The sequence below is a fragment of the Oncorhynchus clarkii genome, chromosome 5 (assembly GCF_045791955.1).
Source record: "Oncorhynchus clarkii lewisi isolate Uvic-CL-2024 chromosome 5, UVic_Ocla_1.0, whole genome shotgun sequence".
NCBI lineage: Eukaryota > Metazoa > Chordata > Actinopteri > Salmoniformes > Salmonidae > Oncorhynchus > Oncorhynchus clarkii.
Genome location: NC_092151.1, coordinates 9,590,047 through 9,610,325, shown reverse-complemented (window position 1 = coordinate 9,610,325; position 20,279 = coordinate 9,590,047). Strand labels below are relative to the sequence as shown.

At 39.2% G+C, this 20,279-nt stretch overlaps 1 protein-coding gene across 6 annotated transcripts in view; it reads left to right on the top strand.

Moving 5' to 3' along the window:
* Positions 1-2,130: 2,130 nt before the first annotated feature.
* Positions 2,131-20,279, top strand: part of LOC139408310 (peptidylglycine alpha-amidating monooxygenase) — a 138,684-nt gene continuing 120,535 nt past the window's right edge. For 2 of the 6 annotated variants that reach the window (XM_071152036.1, XM_071152034.1), the window contains exons 1-2: positions 2,139-2,222; positions 7,166-7,302. The gene's annotated coding sequence lies outside the window, so the exon portion shown is untranslated. Of the gene's footprint in view, positions 2,223-7,165; positions 7,303-20,279 lie in introns of all 6 variants that reach the window. The other 4 variants (XM_071152037.1, XM_071152033.1, XM_071152035.1 and 1 more) reach the window with 3 other exon arrangements.

Here is a 20,279-nt window from a genome sequence, read left to right as displayed (position 1 = left end):
AATAGTTTTTTTTGTTGTTGCTTTAAAGTGCTTTGAAATTCTTTATGTAATGTATAGAGCTATAAAAGTAGAATAAATTATTAGAGAACTGCCCCAGTCAGAACCAGTGGAGTGGTATTTCAATAACTCCATGGTATACAGTTGTCTACTAGGGGATCTTGGTCCATTTGACTAGGGATCAATATTTTCAGGGCACTGATAGTAATCATTATCCATCAGGGGTTGTATGTTTCAGGTGTCTCAGAAATGCTGACCTAGGATCAGTTTTGCCTTTACACATAATGAATACTGGTAAGATTACATGGACAAGGGGAACCTGATCCTAAATCAGGACTCCAACTCTGAGACGCTTTGTGAATACAGCCCCATAACTACTCATAATGGTGTTGATGTTGAGGCCATCTCTTGTTTACCTCTGCACGAATGCACGCATACATCAATTGCATAAACGTTTCATACAGTACCCTATAAAGTGTCATACAAAAGTCATTGCTGGGTGAGCAATGCACACGGTTTAGTGAACTTGTGTTCCTGCCACTGAAGCCCAATAAGCTTTTTATTTTTTGTCAATGAGGGCTCCATATTCTGTAAAACTAGTTTGTGACGATGTCTTGTAGCCAAAATGTTATACAAATAAAATATAGGCTACAGGTAATTGCATTGATCCATGATCTGTTTATGATGTCACAGAGACAGCCATCACTTAAACTCTACAGGTTCTCGTAACATCACATTACAACAACGGTCTTGCAGTAAACAAGACTCACAACTGAACTCTCCAGAGTGTGGTTATTGTTTTTTCTGTATGATCTCATTGCTTCTTCCGTAATTTCCAGACAATTTTATTAATTTTTTTCTTCATTGTTCTGTTGACGGTCATCAAGATCAAGCCTCCAGATCTCGAGGCTGTCCAGGACACATTATGGGTGTCCAAACAATGGGCCAGCAACCCATCCCTGCAGGGGGGGCTTCTTTACTGACCTGGGCAATTTTGTCCTTGAGCTTTCAAAGACTACAGCCAAGACCACTACTAATCCACCAGAGAACAAGAGCGGGCCAGGAAAAATATCACTCCAGCCCTGTTGTTGTAAATCATGATCAGAATTTCGGACCAAAAAATTGTAAGGAATGCAGCTGGCTGTCGAAACTTCAGTCAATTCATTAATACATGCATTGCATCGGAACGATAAAGTATGTGACTTTTTTTCTTTCTGACGTAAAAGTATATTCTGGTTATGGATAAATAATAATACAAAAATGACATACTGATAAAGTCTCAATTTTCACCTCACTGTATTTGTTGGTTTTTAACCCAAGTAGTTAAAAAAAAATCTTAAGTAGACTATCAATAGTTTTAAAGTATTCAATGTCCAATAAAGTTTCATACAAAACCTACCCCAAGTTTCATACAATATCCCATGAGATTTCACTTCTACTTGCAAATGGAAAGCACACAGGTGAATAAGGTCCAACTGATGGCCTGTCACCCTGCAGACCTTTGTCTGCACACAGTCTCTTTAGTCTTCTGTTTATCCCCTCTACTGTCACTCAGTGCATGCTGTTTCTATTGTTAAGACAAGGTCTCCCTGAGCACAACTCTCTCAGACAATCCTGACAACAGGATTTTCATAGAAAATCCACTGGGATATGCTTCAAAACACACAAGGCTTTTGAAGAGTGGGTGAAAGTGTGGTTTATGTAAAATATGAGAGACCTGTTTCTGAAAGAAGCAGAACTTGAAATCCATAACTTGAAATCCACTATACTGATAGTGATCCATTTTGAAAATTCTGCTGTCATAATTGTGAAGTAGACCTAGGGTTCAAATCATGATTAAAAATGTATATACTGTTCGATCACACACAGAAGAAGCAACAGTACCAGTGTCTTTGGTTTAATGATAGACTAGGCCTACTAATCAATTTTGGGAGAACAAAAAACAACAACAGATATCTGTGGGAAAAAAAATGGAAAATTGATTATGAAAAAAAATTGCAGTAAAACGTTACAAGGGTTATATTGTGAGGCACAGCTGTGATTTTATCATTTTGCAGATGTGCGTCCTATCGCACTCCTCTACAATTCAATTCCCAACTCGATGTACTTCACATCGATCTATTTACAACGATTGCTTTGGTCTACTGCATACTGCTGGTGTGGTCGTGGAAATACGTGACAGACTGAACGTTGTTTAGCGGGGGACTAGAATGTGATGTTTACAGGTAAAATGTCATTTAAAATATTGTTTACAATGTCATGACAGATTAATATTTAACTATGGAATGTGTGTCAGATGTGGAAAAAAACACGTCTTTGATAGATACAAAAGTTGAGTTTCGACATGTTCTCACTCACGTCGTCAAAGATTGTCAGAAAAAGTTTACACGTTATAATTAGCTAGTTAGCTAGATACCTGGCTAATGTTAGCTAGCTAAAGTTACTTGTCTTGAAGGTACAGCTAGCTGTAGTCAACCATCATTAAGGTAACATTTTAAAATGTAAAGTAAATAATCTAGGCATCTGTCTATCTAGCTAGCGAACTACACTCCTTGTGTTTTTGGCATGTTGTTGTTAAGTAATTTGGCTAGCACAAACTCTAGTAAAGTAGCTAGCAGCCGGTTATTAGTTAACGTTAGCTAGATTGACTAAGTTCAATAAGCAATGGCTTCTCTATCTATCTATTTAGCTTGTATATTGGCTTTTCCTTGGGTTAGTGTTTCAGACTAGCAGGGTGACATCTGTTGCTGGTGGTTGGGCATTGATGAGGTCCGTCAGTGAGTGAGTGAGTGATCTTCTTGCTTGCACATTTTGAATAATAAAATACCAGAATGTCTCTAGAAGGTCTGCGTTGAATACACTCACACAAGGATGCGAGAGTATATTATTGTACTATAACGTGCTTAGTTAACAATATGTACGTACCCATGTTTTATTTGTCTGACTCTGAACACCTTTTTTTTTACGCTGCTGCTACTCTGTTATCTATGCATAGTCACTTTAATAACTACCTACATGTACACTGCCGTTCAAAAGTTTGGGGTCACTTAGAAATGTCCTTGTTTAAAAAAAAAAAAAAAGCTATTTTTTTTGTCCTTTAAAATAACACCAAATTGATCAGAAATACAGTGTGGACATTGTTAATGTTGTGTAAGACTATTGTAGCTGGAGACGGCTGACTTTTTAAAATGGAATATCTACAGAGGCCCGTTATCAGCAACCATCACTCCTGTGTTCCAATGGCACGTTGTGTTTGCTAATCCAAGTTTAGCATTTTAAAAGGCTACTTGATCATGAGAAAACAATTTTGCAATTATGTTAGCACAGCTGAAAACTGTTGTCCTGATTAAAGAAGCAATAAAACTGGCCTTTAGACTAGTTGAGTATCTGGATCATCAGCATTTGTGGGTTTGATTACAGGCTCAAAATGGCCATAAACAAAGATCATTCTTCTGAAACTCATCAGTCTATTCATGTTCTGAGAAATGAAGGCTATTCCTTGCAAGAAATTGCCAAGAAACTGAAGATCTCGTACAACACCGTGTACTACTCCCTTCATAGAATAACGCAAACTGGCTCTGACCAGAATAGAAAGATGAGTGGGAGGCCCTGGTGCACAACTGAGCAAGAGAAACAGATGGCCTTAACTGGCATCTTTATTAAATAGTACCCGCAAAACACCAGTCTCAACGTCAACAGTGAAGAGGTGACTCCGGGATGCTGGCCTTCTATTTAATTTTTTTTTTAACTAGGCAAGTCAGTTAAAAACAAATTCTTATTTACAAGGACAGCCTAGGAACAATGGGTTAACTGCTTTGTTCATGGTCAGATCGACAGATTTTTACCTTGTCAGCTCGGGGATTCAATCTAGCAACCTTTCGGTTACTAGTCCCAACACTCTAACCACTAGGCTACCTGCCGCCCTCTAGGCAGAGTTGCAAAGCAAAAGCCGTATCTCAGACTGGCCAATAAATATAAAAGATTAAGATGGGCAAAAGAACACACACACTGGACAGAGGAAGATTGGAAAAAAGTGTTATGGACAGACAAATCTAAGTTTGAGGTGTTCGGATCACAAAGAAGAACATTTGTGAGACGCAGAAACAAATGGAAAGATGCTGGAGGAGTGCTTGACGCCATCTATCAAGAATGGTGGAGGGGATGCTTTGGTGGTGGTAAAGGGAGATATTTGTACAGGGTATAAAGGGATCTTGAAGAAGGAAGGCTATCACTCCATTTTTCAACGCCATGCCATACCCTGTGGACGGCGCTTAATTGGAGCCAATTTCCTCCTACAACAGGACAATGACCCAAAGCACAGCTCCAAACTATGCAATAACTATTTAGGGAAGAAGCAGTCAGCTGGTATTCTGTCAATAATGGAGTGACCAGCACAGTAACCAGATCTCAACCCTATTGAGCTGTTGTGGGAGCAGCTTGACCGTATGGTACGTAAGAAGTGCCCATCAGGCCAATCCAATTTGTGGGTGGTGCTTCAGGAAGCATGGTGTGAAATCTCTTCAGATTACCTCAACAAATTGAAATAAAATGCTAAAGTTCTACAAGGCTATAATTTCTGCAAATGGAGGATTCTTTGGCAAAAGCAAAGTTTGAAGGACACTTATTGTTTCAATTAAAAATCATTAATTATAACCTTGTCAACATCTTGACTATTTCCTATTCATTTTTTCAACTCCTCTCATGTATGTTTTCATGGGAAACAAGGACATTTCTAAGTGACCCCAAACTTTTGAACGCATCGACAAACAGATGCTTCAGCTTTATAGCCCTTGTAACTTGCCTTGGTTACCTCTTCTGTGTTTTTACTGAGCTTTTGGAACTTAAAGGGGCATTTTGTAGTTGCTATGTCCATTTTTGGATTTATAAATTAATGATATGTACCCGTTTGATTCATGAAGAATATAATTTCCAAATGCCTCTGTGAGTTTAGTTCAACTGTCATACCCCATCAGAACCCAAAATATAAGCTTGTTTTACTCCAGTGTTTGTAAACAAAGAAAATGTTATCAAACAGCCTCAAAACATGGTTAAAACTATAATGTTGAGACCACGTATGGCCAAGCCTTGCATCCATAGCTCTGTCTACACATTTGAGCGTGATTCAATTTCTCCAGCCCCATCCCTTAGCTTTTTACCCAAACAGGGTTGGTGAGGCTGCTTTATTGTTTCTACTGCTTGTTGTCGCTTTAAGACAAAAAGAGTAGGGGCAAGAACATTAGGCTATGGACTGAACATTTAGTCTATGGACTGAACATTTAGTCTATGGACTGAACATTTAGTCTATGGACTGAACATTCGGCTATGGACTGAACTGATTGAACATTTAGGCTATGGACTGAACATTAGGCTATGGACTGAACATTTAGGCTATGGACTGAACATTTAGGCTATGGACTGAACATTTAGGCTATGGACTGAACATTTAGGCTATGGACTGAACATTTAGGCTATGGACTGAACATTTAGGCTATGGACTGAACATTTAGGCTATGGACTGAACATTTAGGCTATGGACTGAACATTAGGCTATGGACTGAACATTAGGCTATGGACTGAACATTAGGCTATGGACTGAACATTAGGCTATGGACTGAACATTAGGCTATGGACTGAACATTAGGCTATGGACTGAACATTAGGCTATGGACTGAACATTAGGCTATGGACTGAACATTTAGGCTATGGACTGAACATTTAGGCTATGGACTGAACATTAGGCTATGGACTGAACATTTAGGCTATGGACTGAACATTAATATAGTGTTTTAGTAATTGCTTTGTTGTCTAATTGCATAAAAAAATGGAGTTGTAGTTTTTCATTACTACACGAGTATAAAGAACTGTCTTTATTAATCTTGTGCAAAAACAGCGCAACACCATTACTATGCAATTAAAATGCAATTAGGTTTCTACTACTAAAATGTGTCAAAAAACAACTTGCTACCAATATACGAAGTTACTACACAGGTATAAGAACTTATGCATAAAGATTTATCCAATTTTCTGTAGAGGTTGATATGTCCTGTTTTTAATGTGTGTGGCTTGGATAATTGTTTATATAATTGACAAATAACAAAACAAAGTTTCTCCTTAGAATAATATTTTTCTTGCTAATCAAATGAAGGATGGAATTTGTGTCTTTGAATGGTTGCTATGCAGCTCAGCTTATTTGAAATCTAAATATGTATATCTGTGGTAGAATATTATACAGTGTCGCTAGACCATCTGCGTGATTGATTGTTTTGGACATTTGAGTGAAATAGACTACTTGTTATGTTGTCTTTAATGGGAACCATGGCTTATACTAGCTTACCTAGTTAAATAGAAAATGTAATGAAATTGTATGTTGTATGTTGGCCTTTTCACCAACATTGAACAGTTGAACAAAAATGTTTATTAACATAATCTTCATTATGTGCATTTATCCATTATATTCATCAGGACGGTTTAGTCAATATAGTATTTTCTGCAAAAGCTTCACAATTCCTCAACCCACACCAGTGCCACTATAAGGAAATGAATTGAATAGCCAATCCAACAGAGATTTGCCACAATGGACGCCTTCATTTCAAATTAGACTGAGGATTCATTATAATGTTAGAAGGCAGCAGGGCGATTATCTCACTCTTTCTCTCTCTGTCGTGAATCTGCTATCATATTAGGATTTGACCATTTTAATTAAAAAATAAAGTTGACACTGACATTATGAAAAACCCATTTGAGCGTGATGTGAAAAACAATTCTAGGCTATAAACCGTTAATAATTTCCACCTCTTCCAAAACCATCTAGCCTGTATTATTGCCTAATGCCTACAGTACAGATCTTGTTATAGGGTATATCTAGGAAGTCAAGGAATGGCTCTGGTTGCTCAAGCTCCATGGTTGCTCTGACAATTAAAAGGGCTTGACTGTGTAAGCGCATGGAAACGGTTACCATAGTTTCCTCTGTAGCCAGTCTTTGAGCGATGATGTCAGTGGGCATGCTGAGGTAATTCTGAGCATCCCCCTCCCAGTCTCTCTCCTCCTTTGACTCTCACCCCCTCCGTCTCAATCTCTCTTGCTCTGACTCGCTCTCCCTCTGGTGAATCACACTAGGCAATTGAAAATCAGAACTCTCTGTGTTTCTCTCTCTCTCTCTCTCTCTCAGGCCTTTGTGACCATCCTACAGCGACTCCTCAAGCCAAAGTGACAACCAGGTAAGCAGCTTAGCCCTATAACTGGAGCAAGGATACATCCCTGAGGGTTAGCGGCGCGCTAGGAGAACTCCAAATGCTTCTCGACACAGTAAGACTTCTTTGATAGCTTTTTGTCATAGAGCCAAACTCTTTGTTGCTGTTTCGAGCTACTGGAATGTGACATTGAACCAGGGAGGATAGGCCTACTTCTAGTCCAACCAGACAGGCAAACTTAGTAGAAAAAATGCATGTTGTGTTTCATATTGTTAGCTTAGCCCAAATGTGACTGAAATAGGCAAGGGACCGGGGAGTTTCAAGTTACTCAGGCAGCAGGTGCATTGATTGTGCACGTTTGTTATTTACGCTGGTTTGTGGAGCACTAGTAAGTCCATTCAACGTAGTGGCCCGGGCAGACTCAATGGAGTGGCTGATTGATGTTTGCAGTTTCCAGGGGTCTATGAGTGAGATGGAGAAAGGCGGGAGAGAGCGAGAGAGAGTGGATCAATAGGAAATGATGTTGCGATTCCCTCCCTGAATGGCTCTGTGGGTTTTTCCATTGTCCTGATGTGACGGTGAATTGATGGGGAAAAGGGTTTTTTAATTAGAAGAATGCTTTTGGAAATAGCCTATTCATTTGAAAGTGTGAGGAAAATTATGGTCAGCTATAAATGTTTTCATTCCTTTTTCATAACAGTTTTGCCGGTGGAAAACCCCTTTTATACTAGGTTAGGGCGACAGAGCTTACCAAGAAGAGGCGACTGTAGACCTCATAAATGTATTTAGCCCAGGTCCACCATTAAATAGGATTTGTTTAGGCTAGTTCATGTGAAGGAAAAAAAAACAGAGTTAATCTATGTTAATTCCTGTTTCGCCATCGGTAAATGACTGTTTATAGCAAGTCATGCCTGGCTATGACTCATAGATGCTCTGCACTCCATTTCATATTGAGGAGATATTACGAGAGATTGCTTGGTTGTTGCCTTGTTTACTTAGGCCTACTGCAATAACAAAGACAGCCTGCTGTTGGCAAAATGTTGCCTAATCAAAATGATCCTGCTATTGTTTACTTGGTATCCAGGTTATTCCCAAGATGTGATGATGTGTCCAAAGACCGAACAGGTTTTTTGTTGAAAGATTTACTCATGGCTGAAAGCACAAATTATTATTATTAATGAAATGATACCAATGAATGAGATTTCATCTAACAGTTTTTGTATTTAAGCTACTGACTAACACTTTACACGTCAGCCAATTCTGTCTCGCATCGAATTTACAGACTTGTTAGCCAGATTTTTTTTTTAGGAAAGACCTAAATATTCTGCAATTCTATACTCCAATATCCTTTTGCATTCTCGTTTTTGTTCTGGTCTTTCTACTCAGCCATGTCCTCAGTCAGACTTTCACACCTTTCTCCAAAGCCATCTGTGGCCGCTGTGTATTTCAGTCTGCCGGCCCAGACTGCAAAGGAGGAAGAGCATAGCCGCCGTTCCTTCCAACACCTTGACGAATGTGTAGTGATTAGTGTTTTTTGAGGTTGGTTAGGCTTATATAGTCACGGTTTTATTATATATATATTTTTTACAATAAATACATTATGGAATTGACTGCTATAACAACACTAGGACTGTGACGATTATGGAATTGACTGCTATAACAACACTAGGACTGTGATGATTATGGAATTGACTGCTATAACAACACTAGGACTGTGATGATTATGGAATTGACTGCTATAACAACACTAGGACTGTGACGATTATGGAATTGACTGCTATAACAACACTAGGACTGTGATGATTATGGCATTGACTGCTATAACAACACTAGGACTGTGACGATTATGGAATTGACTGCTATAACAACACTAGGACTGTGACGATTATAGAATTGACTGCTATAACAACACTAGGACTGTGACGATTATGGAATTTGGGGTTATGATTAATTGACATGCAAATAGCCACGTTTATTGTCTTAACTTTAGGAAATGAAGTTTCCGTCCCGTTCTGCTTGTAAAACTGAAATACTGTTATTATCTTCTTGAATATAAAGTTGAATCTCCCTTTCTCCTAAAATAAATCTATGAAAACAATTATGACACTTTTGTTTTTAGTTCACGTTTATTGTCCATTATTGTTGGTTACTCTATTATTATATGATAATTGTGCCAACCTTAAACAACACACAATTAAACAATTAGTTAAAACCCCATTGTGCTAGCTGTGTGCCTGTTAGGCCTATTGCTTATCACTTGCTAACCATCATTTATTCACATTACTTTTACGAAAATATTTCAGTTGTTGTGTATATTACTTTTTATATATTAAATGACTTTCTTTTTATTTCATTCATCATCTCTGATCAGGCAGTAGCAGCCAGCCATCTATCTCTGTGCTCTCCAACCAGTCATCCTAATGGGCTAGTCGCTGGCTATAGAGCACCCAACTATGCTGTCTGACAAAATCACTATTTTAGTAGTTCTTCAAAGTAAATAAGGCATACTTTCATGAATGCTGAATACTGACTATCACTCTGTTAGATCATGTATTGACGGGTAGAGGTGCCTGGCGAAGCAACAACGGCTCTCAATCCCTCTCGATTGTGCGTTCTGTCCCTCTCCAGCGGGCTTGATGTATTGTATCAGAGCTGGTGTTCCTGTAGAATATGGCCAGTGCCATGTTCATTTGACCCAGTTTTCCACCCTAGGCTGGTGCACAGGCTTAGACCGTAGTCTTTCAGGTTGTTATCAGGCTTAGACCGTAGTCAAGTTGTCAGGCTAGGACCGTAGTCAGGTCTTTATCAGGCTAGGACCATAATCTTTGAGGTTATCAGGCTAGGACCGTAGTCAGGTTGTTATCAGGCTAGTACCGTAGTCTTTGAAGTTGTTATCAGTCTAGGACCGTAGTCTTTCAGGTCGATATCAGGCTATGACCGTAGTCTTTCAGGCTAGGACCGTAGTCTTTCAGGCTGTTATCAGGCTAGGACCGTAATCTTTCAGGCTAGGACCGTAGTCTTTCAGGCTGTTATCAGGCTAGGACCGTAGTCATTCAGGCTGTTATCAGGGTAGGACCGTAGTCTTTCAGGCTGTTATCAGGCTAGGACCGTAGTCTTCCAGGCTGTTATCAGGCTAGGACCGTAGGTCATCAGGTCGTTATCAGGCTTAGACCGTAGTCTCAGGTTGTTATCAGGCTAGGACTATAGTCTTTCAGGTTGTTATCAGGCTAGGACCGAAGTCAGGTCGTTATCAATCTTAGACTGTATGTCTTCAGGTCGTTATCAGGCTAGTCTTTCCAAGCAGCTCTTACGCTATCAAGGCAGTATCATCATTTTCATCATTTCACAGTATTGTTCTAGCCTTATAGCTTGGAAATACAATAAAACATAGGAAATCTGGTTTTTGACCGCACTGGGCCTTTTAAATCAGAAAATATTAAATACAGTGACAGGATTCTTCGATTTACCATTCAAGCAGTGCCTTCAATACACCATTCATGCAAATACTGCACAGTTCACATAGGCTGTCAGTTGTGGTTACAGGGTTCTCCCCAGTATTTCTTAACAAGATGGTGATGAGGCCCGGAGAACTCAGAGATTTTAGCGTTTTTTTTTATAACATGGTAAATGCAATTTTCTGCAATCTAGAGTAAAAAGTGTAATAACAAAGTATAATAAAGTAAAAAATTATTATTCCTTAATTTAATTTTGTTTTGTGGTTGTGTAGCCAGTTCACAATGTGGGCTAGCACCTCTTTACATTATTTGGGGAGAACACTGGGTTAATACAAGATTGTTTATGGTTTGGTTTTGCTGCGGTTTAAGTCGCCCAATGCTTTGTGTAAAGAGTTTGATCAGAATTTGGAAGTACGGTATGATTTTCACAATTGTGTTTTGAGGGACAATAGCTTACAGTTCAATACAATCAACTCACCTAAAAATGCAGTTACTCAAAACCATATAATTTAAGTTGGCTGTATGTGAGGTCTCCAGTGCCTTCAAAGTATTCATACCCCTTGACTTATTCCACATTTTGTTGTGTTAGTCTGAATAAAAAATGTATTAAATATATATTTTTCTCACCCATCTACAAACAAAACCCCATAATGACAAAGTGAAAACATGTTAAAATAAATGTATTGAAATACTAAATGAAGAAATATCTGATTTACATAAGTATTCACACCCCTTGAGTCAATCAATACATGTTAGAATCACCTTTGGCAGCGATTACAGCTGTGAGTCTTTCTGGGTAAGTCTCCTAAGAGCTTTGCACACCTGGATTTGCACATTATTCTTTAAAAAAAGTTCAAGCTCTGTCAAGTTGGTTGTTGATCATTGCTAGACAGCCATTTGCAAGTCTAGCCATAGATTTCCAAGACTATTTCAGTCAAAACTGTAACTAGGCCACTCAGGAACATTCACTTTCTTGGTAAGAAACTCCAGTGTCTGTTGGAAAGCAGACTGAGCCAGGTATTCCTGTAGGATTTTGCCTGTGCTTAGCTCTATTCTGTTTATTTTTATCCCAAAAACTCCCCAGCCCTTGCCGATGACAAGCATATCCATCACATGATGGAGGCACCACCATGCAATGATAATGTGAAAAGTGGTACTCAGTGATGCTTTGTATTCAGGACATAAAGTTAATTTCTTTGACACTCTTTTAGCGGTTTTACTTTAGTGCCTGATTTCAAACAGGTTATATGTTTTGGAATAGTTTTTATTCTGTACAGGCTTTCTTATTTTCACTCTGTCATTTAGGTTAGTATTGTGGAGTAACTACAATGTAGTTGATCCATCCTCAGTTTTCTCCTATCACAGCCATTAAACTCTAACTATTTTAATGTCACGGTGAAATCCCTGAGCGGTTTCCTTCCTCTCTGGTAACTGAGTTAGGAAGGATGCCTGTATGTTTGTAGTGCCTGGGTGTAAAGTGTAATCCAAAGTGTAATTAATAACTTCACCATGCTCAAAGGGATATTCAATGTCTGCTTTTTTTTATTACCCATCTACCAATAGGTACCCTTCCATGCGAGGCATTGGAAAACCTCCCTGGTCTTTGCGGTTGAATCTGTGTTTGAATTTCAAGGCTCAACTGAGGGACCTTACAGATAATTAATTGTATGTATGGGGTACAGAGATGAGGTAGTCATTCTAAAATCATGTTAAACACTATTATTGCACACAGAGTGAGTCCATGCAACTTATGTGATTTGTTAAAACAAATATTAAAAAAAAAAAGTTTGCCATAACAAAGGGGTTGAATACTTGACTCAAGACAGTTTGATTAAAAGGTAAACAATTCTAAAAACATAATTCAACTTTGACATTATGGGGTATTGTGTGTAGGCCAGTGACAAAACATCTACATTTATATTTAATCCATTTTAAATTCAGGCTGTAAACAAAATGTGGAAAAAGTCAAGGGGTGTGAATACTTTCTGAAGGCACTGTATATTCCATTGTAAGTAATGAGACCAATACAGAAATGCTAAAGTAGACTGCTGTGTCCATTCAACTCAGTCAATACTATTGATAAAGAACTCCACTAAATTACATTCACTTCTTCTAGATATCTCATATTAAATGATGTACATAATTATTTACTTAATAATGTTCAATAAAGTATTGAGCGAAGATATAGAACTATACACAGGAAGTGTTATGATGATCATATTGACGTTCATCCTATGTAGCAACATTTGAAATTGTGGTTTTTACATTGGATAAAAGTAGAGACTCAGAGCTAGAAAATGGTATATCATACAATGCAGTTGAAGAACAATGGGTAAGTAATTATGCTTTGTAAGTTAATGAACTTGTAACCCCACTTTTGAGAAAATGCCCCTCGAATATTTTTGGTACACCTACTGGAGAGCTCTCCTTTGTCTACACCCGTTCAGCATAGTTCACACCCTCTTAAGCCTTATACCCTGACTACACCGCTTGCGTCGTTTGCGCGAGAGGTTTATAGAAGCAGGTACCCACGTGCCATCTCCTCATTGGTTATACCCACGTGTGTGATTGAAAGACTAACTGTTTCCGGTTGTCGTGGTAATACTATGAAAGTTTAGATGCCAATCACCATATAAGTTAACCTCTTCGATATAGGGGGCGCTCTTTTAATTTTTGGATGAAAAACGTTCCCGTTTTAAACAAGACATTTTGTCACGAAAATATGCTCGACTATGCATATAATTGACAGCGTTGGAAAGAAAACACTCTGACGTTTCCAAAACTGCAAAGATATTGTCTGTGAGTGCTACAGAACTGATGTTACAGGCGAAACCCAGATAAAAATCCAATCAGGAAGTGCCGCATTTTTTGAAACCGCCTCATGCCAATGACTCCTTATATGGCTTTGAAGGAGCTAGGAGTCAGCTTACGTTTTCCACGTTTTCCCCAAGGTGTCTACAGCATTGTGACGTATTTGTAGGCATATCATTGGAAGATTGACCATAAGAGACTACATCTACCAGCTTGGTGTCCTCCGTTGCAATTATTGCGTAATCTCCAGCTGCAGTATTTTTCTGTTCGCTTCTGATGAGAAACCAACAGTCACGACTGATATGTTATCGAGTAGATATGTGAAAAACACCTTGAGGATTGATTCTAAACAACGTTTGCCATGTTTCTGTCAATATTATGGAGCTAATTTGGAAAAAAGTTTGGCGTTGTAGGGACTGCATTTTCCGGTCTTTTTTTTTGCCAAACGTGATGAACAAAACGGAGCTATTTCACCTACACAAATAATATTTTTGGAAAAAATGAACATTTGCTATCTAACTGAGAGTCCCGTCATTGAAAACATCCGAAGTTTGTCAAAGGTAAATTATTTTTTTTGTTTTTGTGAAAATGTTGCCTGCTGAATGCTAGGCTTAATGCTATGCTAGGCTATCAATACTCTTACACAAATGCTTGTGTAGCTTTGGTTGAAAAGCATATTTTGAAAATCTGAGATGACAGTGTTGTTAACAAAAGGCTAAGCTTGTGTCTGAATATATTTATTTCATTTCATTTGCGATTTTCATGAATAGGAAACATTGCGTTATGGTAATGCGCTTGAGGCTATGATTACGCTCCCGGATACAGGATTGCTCGTCGCTAGAGGTTAAACGATGAAAAAGCCTGGAAGGAGGAGAGATGACTAGAAACGATTCGGTTGACCGTTTTTATGTGTGGATTAATTGTCGGAGTAGAGGACCTTGTGCATTTCAGGTAAAATAACAATGTTTATATCCCAGGACAAATTAGCTAGCAACAGCAAGCTAGCTAAATAGGACAAATTAGCTAGCAAGTGCAAGCTAACTTGCTAAATTGCCATAAATGTTTAATGCTTTTCGACCTGTCCCCAAATGAATCTCATTGGTTCAGAGTTTGTTTTGATATTTTAACCTGCGTGTCCTGATCGCATTTGGTGTAGGGGGACACAATAAATGTATGCACGATGGCGCACGCGCATAGCCGGTTTGGGTTCCGTGTTAGCCCCACCCATTTCTTTAAGGATTCACATGTGAGGCCATGTGCTAAACAGAGTGAGTAGTGTAGTAAACGACCAAAGATTTCAAGACTAAAAGTGGTAAAAGTAGTAGCCTACAATAAGCAAAAACTCCAGGTAAAAATGCACTATCTAGTCCTTGGCTTATATCCTTATCTGACTTTGGTGCAGGTCATGTTGTTCTTCATTTTACCGTCTCAATCACTATATCAAATATAATCTACGTTTTTTTGTCACATGCACAGGATACAGAAAGTGTAAACGATACAGTGAAATGGTTACTTGCATAGTAGCAATATCAAAAACAGAAAGTGTCCAGATAAAAATATTTTATAATTATTAGATAACGCTTACCTAGACCTACTTGTCTAAATTGATAGGTCATGTGAAAGAAATGCTATTGTCTAGACATGTACACATGCTCAGTGAATAGAATAGGTGGCTGTAATCACCCACAGACACACCTGGCTAACTTGATTGGTAATGTAATGATCTGGTGAAGTGAAGACTTTTGTTTCAACGTGGCTAGCTAAACAATGAACCGGCATAATCCCAACTCATACTACTCCCAATACAAACTGAGTGACATAGCTGTAGTATGAATCTGCAGGTAGCTAAAACTATCAAACCAGGTTCAATGTTAGCTAGCTAGCTAACATTAGGCTATAACTAGCAATGCAAATATATTTCTGATTCAAATAATATTACTACATAGATCATACACCTAACGTTATCTAATTATCCAGCATGCTAATGTTCGCTAGCTAGCTATAACGTCAACAGTGAAGAGGCAATTCTGGGATGCTGGCCTTCTAGGCAGAGTTGCAAAGAAAAAGCCATATCTCAGACTGGCCCATTAAAAATAAAATATTAAGATGGGCAAAAGAACATAGACACTGGACAGAGGAATTCTGCCTAGAAGGCCAGCATCTCGGAGTCGCCTCTTCACGGTTCACGTTGAGACTTGTGTTTTGCGGGTATTATTTAATGAAGCTGCCAGTTGAGGACTTGTGAGGCGTCTGTTTCTCAAACTAGACACACTAATGTACTTGTCCTCTTGCTCAGTTGTGCACCGGCGCCTCTCACTCTTTCTATTCTGGTTAGAGAAAGTTTGCGCTGTTCTGTGAAGGGAGTAGTACACAGTGTTGTACGAGATCTTCAGTTTATTGGTAATTTCTCGCATGGAATAGTCTTCATTTCTCAGAACATGAATAGACTGACGAGTTTCAGAAAAAAGGTATTTGTTTCTGGACATTTTGACCCTGTAATCGAACCCACAAATACTGATGCTCCAGATACTAAACTAGTCTAAAGAAGGACAGTTTTATTGCTTCTTTAACCAGGACAACAGTTTTCAGCTGTGCTAACATAATTGCAAAAGGGTTTTCTCATGATCAATTAGCTGTTTAAAATGGTAAACTTGGATTAGCAAACACAACGTGCCATTGGAACACAGGAGTGATGGTTGCTGATAATGGGCCTCTGTACACCTATGTAGATATTCCATAAAAAATCAGCCGTTTCCAGCTATAATAGTCATTTACAACATTAACAATGTCTACACCGTATTTCTGATCAATTTGATGTTCTTTTAACGGACAAAAAAGTTGATTTTCTTTCAAAAACAAGGACATTTCTAAGTGACCCCAAACTTTTGAACGGTAGTGTATATAGTTTAGTAAGATATGTTATAGTAAGATAATATAGTGTTCGTCCCATGTTTCATGAGCTGAATTAAAATATCCCAGAAATGTTCTCACAAAAAGCTTATTTGTTTACATCCCTGTTAGTGAGCATTTATCCTTAGCCAAGATAGGCCACACCTGTCAGGTGGATGGATTATCAAGAAGCTGATTAAACAGAATGATTACACAGCTGCACCTTGTGCTGGGGCAATACAAGACCACTCTAAAACGTGCAGTTTTGTCACAATGCCACAGGTGCTACACAAAGTTTTGTGTGAGTGTGCAATTGGCATGCTGTCTGCAGGAATGTTCACCGGAGTTGTTGCCAGAGAATTTAATGTTAATTTCGCAACCATAAGCCGCCTCCAACAGCGTTTTAGAGAATTTGGTAGTACGTCCAACCGGCCTCACAAACTCAGACCACTGTAACCACACCAGCCCAGGGTCTTGATCTGACTACAGTTCGGCGTCATAACTGACTTTGATGGCCACTGGCACATGGAGAAGTGTGCTCTTCACAGATGAATCCCGCTTTCATCTGTACCGGGCAGATGGCAGACAGCTTGTATGGCATCGTGTGGGCGAGCAGTTTGCTGATGTCAACGTTGTGAACAGTGTGCCACATGGTGGCGGTGGGGTTATGGTATGGGCAGGCATAAGCTACGGACAACGAACACAATTGCATTTTATCCATGACGATTTGAATGCACAGAGATACCGGGACGAGATCCTGAGGCCCATTGTCGTGCCATTCATCTACCGACATCACCTCATGTTTCAGCATGATAATGCACGGCCCCAAGGATCTGTACACAGTTCCTGGAAGCTGAAAATGTCCCAGTTCTTCCATGGACTGCATACTCACCAGACATTATAGCATAGTAAGATATAGTATAGTAAGCTGTAGCATAGTATAGTAAGCTATAGTTTAAACTGTACTGGGCAGATGGCAGATAGCTTGAATGGCGTCGTATGGGTGAGCAGTTTAGTGATGTCACCTCATGTTGCAGCATGATAATGCACAGCCCCATGTCGCAAGGATCTGAATGCTGAAATTGTTCCAGTTCTTCCATGGACTGCGTACTTACCAGATGTGTGACCCACTGAGCATGTTTGCAATGCTCTGGATAGACGTGTATGACACCGTGTTTCAGTTCCCACCAATATCGAGCAACTTCGCACAGCCATTGAAGGAGAGTGGGATAACATTCCTCAGGCCACAATACTGACTGGTTTTCTGATCCCACACCCCTACGTTTTTTTTAAGGTTTCTGTGACCCACAGATACATATCTGTATTCCCAGTCATGTAAAATCCATAGATTAGGGCCTAATAGATGTATTTCAATTGACTGGTTTCAGTCAATTGACCGCTGCTCGTCTAAGGCACTGCATCTCAGTGCAAGAGGTGCCACTACAGTCCCTGGTTCGAATCCAGGCTGTATCACATTCGGCCGTGATTGGGAGTCCTATAGGGCTGTGCACAATTGGCCCAGCGTCTTCCGGGTTTGGCCGGGGTAGGCCGTAATTGTAAATAAGAATTTGTTCTTAACTGACTTGCCTAGTTCATTTTTTTTTATATGAACTGTAATTCATAAAATCTTAGTAATTGTTGCATTTATATTTGTGTTCAGTGTAGTATAGTAAGGTATAGTAAGACATAGTATAGTAAGATACAGTAGAGTAAGATATAGTAATGTGTAGTAAGATATAGTATATTAAGGTATAGTAAGGTGTAAGATATGATATAGTAAGGTATACAAGAAATCCCACTATGCCCTGGGACGAACCATCAGCTGTTCCGGATGACTGTGTGATCACGCTCTCCGTAGCCGACGTGAGTAAGATCTTTAAACAGGTCAACATACACAAGGCTGTGGGGCCAGACAGATTACCAGGACGTGTGCTCCCGGGCATGTGCTGACCAACTGGCAGGTGTCTTCATTGACATTTTCAACATGTCCCTGATTGAGTCTGTAATACCAACATGTTTCAAGCAGACCACCATAGTCCCTGTGCCCAAGAACACAAAAGGCAACCTGCCTAAATGACTACAGACCGGTAGCACTCACGTCCGTAGCCATGAAGTGCTTTGAAAGGCTGGTAATGGCTCACATCAACACCATTATTCCAGAAACCCTAGACCCACTCCAATTTGCAATCCGCCCAAACAGTGCCACAGATGATGCAATCTCTATTGCACTCCACACTCCCTTTCCCACCTGGACAAAAGGAACACCTATGTGAGAATGCTGTTCATTGACTACAGCTCAGCGTTCAACACCATAGTACCCTCAAAGCTCATCACCAAGCTAAGGATCCTGGGACTAAACACCTCCCTCTGCAACTGGATCCTGGACTTCCTGACGGGCCGCCCCCCAGGTGGTGAGGGTAGGTAGCAACAGAACTGCCACGCTGATCCTCAACACTGGAGCTCCCCAGGGGTGTGTGCTCAGTCCCCTCCTGTACTCCCTATTCACCCACGATTGCATGGCCAGGCACAACTCCAACACCATCATTAAGTTTGCTGACGACACAACAGTGTTAGCCTGATCACAGACAGCGACGAGACAGCCTATAGGGAGGAGGTCAGAGACCTGGCCGGCTGGTGCCAGAATAACAACTCTACACCAGGCGGTGTCAGAGGAAGGCCCTAAAAATTGTCAAAGACCCCAGCCTCCCAGTCATAGACAGTTCTCTCTATTACCGCATGGCAAGCGGTACCGGAGTGCCAAGTCTAGGACAAAAAGGCTTCTCAACAGTTTTTACCCCCAAGCCTTAAGACTCCTGAACAGGTAACCAAATGGTTACCCGGACTATTTGCATTGTGTGCCTCCCCCAACCCCTCTTTTACGCTGCTGCTACTCTCTGTTCATCATATATCATCATAGTCACTTTAACCATATCTACATGTACATACTACCTCATTAAGCCTGACTAACAGGTAACAGGTGTCTGTATATAGCCTTGCTACTGTTTTTTACTAGGGTATAGTACAGTAAGGTAAGGAATAGTAAGTTATAGTATAATATAGTAAGGTATCGTAAGGTATAGTATATTAAGATGTAGTATATTAAGATTTAGTATAGTAAGGTTTAGTATAATATAGTAAGGTATAAAAAGATACACTATAATTGGGTATATTAAGGTATAATATAGACAGGTATAGTATATTAAGATATAGTACGTTTTAGTATAGTATAGACAGGTATAGTAAGGCATAGTATAGTAAGATATAGTATATTAAGATATAGTGCAATATAGTAAGGTTTAGTATAATATAGTTTAGTATAGACGGGTTTTTAGTATAGATGGGTTTTAGTATAGACAGGCATAATATAGACGAGTATTGTATAGTTTAAGATAGTAAGGCTTAGTATAACATAGTAAGGTTATAGTATATTACGATATAGTATAATATGGTAAGGTATGGTAAAGACAGGTATAGTATATTCAAATATAGTAAGGCTAAGTATAATATAGTAAGGTTTAGTATAGTTTAGTAAGGTATGGTATGGTATAGTAAGGTAAGGTATAATATAGTAAGGCATAGTATATTAAAATGTAGTATATTAAGATATAGTATAATATGGTAAGGTGTAGTACAATGAGGTATAGATAGGTATAGTGTAGGCAGGTGTAGTATGGTATAGTACAGTAAGGTAAGGTATATTACAGTAAGGTATAGTAACCACAGGGTAGCCTAGTGGTTAGAGAGTTGGACTAGTAAACTTGCAGTTCAAACCCCCGAGCTGACAAGGTACAAATCTGTCATTCTGCCCCTGAACAGGCAGTTAACCCACTGTTCCTAGGCCATCATTGAAAATAAGAATTTGTTCTTAACTGACTTGCCTAGTTAAATAAAGGTAAAATAAATACATATTAAGATATAGTATAATGAGGTATTGATA